The sequence below is a fragment of the Bos mutus genome, chromosome 18 (assembly GCF_027580195.1).
Source record: "Bos mutus isolate GX-2022 chromosome 18, NWIPB_WYAK_1.1, whole genome shotgun sequence".
NCBI classification, from domain to species: Eukaryota; Metazoa; Chordata; class Mammalia; order Artiodactyla; family Bovidae; genus Bos; species Bos mutus.
Window position 1 is genome coordinate 44,181,966 of NC_091634.1, and position 6,000 is coordinate 44,187,965.

Below are 6,000 nucleotides of genomic sequence, written 5' to 3' on the forward strand. Positions count from 1 at the left end.
TAGGGTTGCGTTTAGAAATAGGCAGATGAGTTGATTAGCTCCAAACACTTCCGCTGGGATTATCCTTGACTCTCTCTCCCTCTCTCTCTCCACACGGTGGATCAGATTCTATAGCAAATCTCTTGGCTCTACCATCCACATCGATTTAAAATTTAATCACGTCTCACCACCTCTGCAGCTCCCACTCTAATCCAAGCCACCGTATAGCCTGGATTTACAGCTGTGGCCTCTCACCAGCCTCCTGTTCCTACCCTTTTGCCAAATAGTGATTTGTAAAATACTAAAAGATCACACGTTGTCCTCAGGAACTTCCAATGGCCCCTTGGAGTGACTACAACAGGGATCTTCCTGCCATCTCCATGGTGACACCTTCTAAAATAATTTTGACAAATTGTATGCCTCCTCACATGTTTCAGAAGCTACATCTGAGATTTTCATCATGGACTTGAATCCTTGTAAAAGATGTATTTTATAGTATTGTAAATATTGACATTTGGAAGTAAACTCTTATGTGACTCTTTTAAAGGTATTCAATGGAATCAAAATACCACGGCAATTTGACACCCACCATCATCCCTTTAAAAATACATGAATATCTGCTATGAATATGGACATAAAAATTCTTTAAAGAATTAGCAAATCAGATCCAGCAACATATAAAAAGCAGTACACAACAAGGTGAAGTGTGATTTATCCCATGAATGCAAAGTTGGTTTGACGTCAGACTTAGACAATGAACTTATGGTTTATGAGGGAGAAGGGTTAGGGGGAGGGATAGTTAGGGAGTTTGGGAGTTTGAGAGAACACATTGCTGTATTTGAAATGCATAACTGACAAGGACCTACTTTACAATTCAGTTCAGTTCAGTCGCTCAGTCGTGTCCGACTCTGTGCGACCCCATGAATCACAGCACGTCAGGCCTCCCTGTCCATCACCAACTCCTGGAGATCACTCAGACTCAGGTCCATCGAGTCAGTGATGCCATCCAGCCATCTCATTCTCTGTCGTCCCCTTCCCCTCCTGCCCCCAATCCCTCCCAGCATCAGAGTCTTTTCCAATCAGTCAACTCTTCTTATGAGGTGGCCAAAGTACTGGAGTTTCAGCTTTAGCATCATTCCCTCCAAAGAAATCCCAGGGCTGATCTCCTTCAGAATGGACTGGGTGGATCTCCTTGCAGTCCAAGGGACTCTCAAGAGTCTTCTCCAACACCACAGTTCAAAAGCATCAATTCTTCGGCGCTCAGCCTTCTTGACAGTCCAACTCTCACATCCATAACATGACCACTGGAAAAGCCATAGCCTTGACTAGACGGACATTTGTTGGCAAAGTAATGTCTCTGCTTTTGAATATGCTGTCTAGGTTGGACATAACTTTCCTTCCAAGGAGTAAGCGTCTTGTAATTTCATGGCTGCAATCACCATCTGCAGTGATTTTGGAGCCCAGAAAAATAAAGTCTGACACTGTTTCCCCATCTATTAGCCATGAAGTGATGGGACCAGATGCCATGATCTTCGTTTTCTGAATGTTGAGCTTTAAGCCAACTTTTTCACTCTCCTCTTTCATCAAGAGGCTCTTTAGTTATAGTTTATTATTATTAACTACAGTCACTGTGCTGTACATTTCTAGAACTATTCATCTTATAACTCAGAATTTACACCTTTTCACCAACATTCACCCATTTCCCCCATCCCTCAGTGCCTACAACCACCGTTCTACTTTCTGCTTCTATGAGTTCAACTTCTTTAGATCCTACATTTAAATAAGATAACACAGTAGTTTCCATGTCTAGCTCATTTAGAATTATATCCTCAAAGCTCATCTATGCTGTCACAAATGGCAAGATTTCAATCTTTTATATAGTCAAATAGTATTCCTCTATGTGTGTGTGTGTGTGTGTGTGTGTGTGTGTAGCTCACGTTTTCTTTATCCATTCAACCACCAACAGACACTCAGGTAGATTGTTTCCACATGTTGGCTGTTGTGAATAACGCTATGATGAACTTGGGGGTGCAGATAGCTCTTTGATATACTGATTTAATTTCCTTCAGATATATCCCTAGAAGTGGGGTTTCTTTCTAGATCAAATGATAGTATTTTATTTTTATTTTTTTTGGCCATGCTGTTCAGCTGGTGGGATCTTGGTTCCCTGACCAGGGGTTGAACCCAGGCCACAGCAGTGAAAGTACAGAGCCCTAACCACAGGAGCATCTGGGAATTCCCTATTTTAAATTTTTAAAATTAAATCTCTGTACTATTTTCTAAAATGGCTCTACCAATAGCAATTTTATTCTTATTTTTTCATTATTATACATCTATGCACTGAAAAGAACTCCCCTCATAGTTCAGTTGGTAAAGAATCTGCCTGTAAAGCAGGAGACCATGGTTCAATTCCCAGGTCAGGAAGATCCACTGGAGAAGGAATAGGCTACCCACTTCAGTATTCTTGGGCTTCCCTTGTGGTTCAGCTGGTAAAGAATCTACCTGCAATGTGGGAGACCTGGATTAGATCCCTGGGTTGCAAAGATCCCCTGGAGAAGTAGAAGATACTAAGAAGAGGTGGCAAGAATATACAGAAGAACTATACAAAAAAGATCTTCATGACCCAGCTAACCATGATGGTGTGATCACCCACCTAGAGACAGGCATCCTGGAATGTGAAGTCAAGTGGGCCTTTAGGAAGCATCACTACAAACAAAACTAGTAGAGGTGATGGAATTCCAGTTGAGCTATTTCAAATCCTAAAAGATGATGCTGTGAAAGTGTTGCACTCAATATACCAGCAAATTTGGAAAACTCAGCAGTGGCCACAAGACTGGAAAAGTCAGTTTTCATTCCAATCCCAAAGAAAGGCAATGCCAAAGAATGTTCAAACTCCCAAGCAATTGCATTCATCTCACACACTAGCAAAGTAATGCTCAAAATTCTCCAAGCCAGGCTTCAACAGTACATGAACCATGAACTTCCAGATGTTCAAGCTGGATTTAGAAGAGGCAGAGGAACCAGAGATCAAATTGCCAACATCTGTTGGATCATTGAAAAAACAAGAGAGTTGCAGAAAAACATCTATTTCTGCTTTATTGACTATGCCAAAGCCTTTGACCGTGTGGATCACAATAAACTGTGAAAAATTCTTCAAGAGATGGGAATACCAGACCATCTGACCTGCCTCCTGAGAAATCTGTATGCAGGTCAAGAAGCAATAGGTAGAACTGGACATGGAACAGCAGACTGGTTCCAAATCGGGAAAGGAGTACATCAAGGCTGTATATTATCACCCTGCTTATTTAACTTCTATGCAGAGTACATCATGCGAAATGCCTGGCTGGATGAAGCACAAGCTAGAATCAAGATTGCTGGGGAGAAATATCAATAACCTCAGATATGGAGATGACACCACCATTATGGCAGAAAGTGAAGAACTAAAGAACCTCTTGATGAAAGTGAAAGAAGAGAGTGAAAAAGTTGGCTTAAAACTCAACATTCAGAAAAGTAAGATCATGGCATCTGGTCCCATCACTTCATGGCAAATAGATGGGGAAACAATGGAAACAGTGAGAGACTGTAGTTTTTTGAACTCTAAAATCACTGCAGATGGTGACTGCAGCCATTAAATTAAAAGACACTTGCTCCTTGGAAGAAAAGTTATGACCAACCTAGACAGCATATTGAAAAGCAGAGACATTACTTTGCCAAAAAAGGTCCATCTAGTCAAATCTATGGTTTTTCCAGTAGTCATGTATGGTTGTGAGAGTTGGACTACAAAGAAAGCTAAGTGCCAAAGAATTGATACTTTTAAACTGTGGTGTTGGAGAAGACTCTTGAGAGTTCCTTGGACTGCAAGGAGATCCAATCAGTCAATCCTAAAGGAAATCAGTTCTGAATATTCATTGGAAGGACTGATGCTGACACTGAAACTCCAATACTCTGGCCACCTGATCTAAAGAACTGACTCATTGGAAAAGATCCTGCTGCTGGGCAAGATTGAGGGCAGGAGAAGGGGACGACAGAGGATGAGATGGTTAGCTGGCATCACCGACTCGATGGACATGAGTTTGAGCAAGCACCGGGAGTTGGTGAAGGACAGGGAAGCCAGGCGTGCTGCAGTCCATGGGGTTGCAAAGAGTCAATTCACACAACTGAGTGACAGAATTGAACTGAACTGAAGCACTGAAAAATCTTTTTCACAGAAAGAAGTGGATGGGCATGGAAGGAATTTTGTTAAAATCAGTGTTACTCAGTTCTTTAAAGTCCTTTTGAGTCATCTGCCAATATCATGTGATAATGCAATTAGGATGGTTAATGTTAAAAAGTGTTGGTGAGGATATGGAGAAATTGGAACACTTATGTTGGTGGGAAATAAAGTATAAAATGCAACTACTGTGAAAAACAGCATAGTAATTCCTCATAAAATTAAAAATTGAACTATAAAACCATGTGACCCAGTACTTCCATTTCTGGATACATACCCAAAAGCATTGAAAGCAGGGTCTCAGAGAGATGTTTGTGCACCTATGCTCCATAGCAGCATTATTCACAATAGGGGAAAAGGAGGAACATTTCCACTGATGAATGAAGGGATAAGCAAAACGTGGTATTTGTATATACATGGAATGTTATTCAGCTTTAAAAAGTAAGGAAATTCTGACACATGCTATAACATGGATCAAGGTTGAGGATGTTATGCTGAGTGAAATAAGCCAGCCACTAAAGGACTCCGAGAAGGCAACGGCAACCCACTCCAGTACTCTTGCCTGGAAAATCCCATGGACGGAAGAGCCTGGTAGGCTGCAGTCCATTGGGTTGCTCAGAGTCAGATACGACTGAATGACTTCACTTTCACTTTTCACTTTCATGCATTGGAGAAGGAAATGACAATCCACTCCAGTATTCTTGCCTGGAGAATCCCAGGGATAGCGGAGCCTGGTGGGCTGCCGTCTATGGGGTTGCACAGAGTCAGACATGACTGAAGCGACTTAGCAGCAGCAAAGGATTAATACTGTATGATTTCACTTAGTGTGAGGCAACTAGAGTACTCAAGATCACGGAGACAGAAAGCGGAATAGTGGTTGTCAGGGGCTGGGAGAGTGGGCCGGGGAGTGAGTGCTTAATGCACACAAATTTTCAGTTTTACAAGGTGAAGAAAGTTCTGGAGATGGATAGAGGTAATGGAAGCACAGCAATATGAATGTACTTAGTGCCACCAAACCACAGCCTTAAAAATGGCTAGGATGGTAATCACATGTATATTTTACCAAGTTTTTTTTTTAATTTAAAATCATATAATAGATTATTATCAAAAAGTATTTTTCTTATTCTCTCACTGGATTAGGTCCTCAGTTCTGTGGGATTTTCCTCTTTTGTAAAAGGATTTCTTACTCTGTCCTTAGACCCTGTCACCTCCTCAGTTCCTGGAATATATATCAAAAAGGCTTTACCAAAACTTATCAAATGAGAACTAATTTTACCTGGTTCTCCTTCACTTGGAGACAACTTGTATAACCCAATATGCTCAGAAACAATTGGGAAAATGGCAGTGCTGGTAATTTAAACACAGCTTTGCTAATATTTTTCTTGAAAAATAAAAACACTTTTATCTTCTACGATAAATATATTTTCATGAAAAGCTGGAAGATGCTGATTGAGCTCATTTAATTTCTAGACACTCTTCACCATTTACTGTAATTGGCCAAATCAGTCCTTATTGTCAAAACAATCAGCGAAATCACTCTTCATTTCTGTCAGAAACTTTCCTACCCTCTTCAGCTGTAAATCCCTGAGAAAAATCAACAGGAGCCCAAATTGCTCATGTCCAAACAGTGTTTCACTCTTAACAGAAATCTGACAAGACGAGAAAGCCAACGGCATAGGATGGGTTTAACGTGCCTTGGTTTAAAAGGCTTCAAAGGTGTTCTATTTCAAATAAGATACCCTGACTGTTCCTGCCACCCACACCCCAGGCTTACCAGTGCCAGTGCCAGGCCCCATTGTAATTCTGGAGGG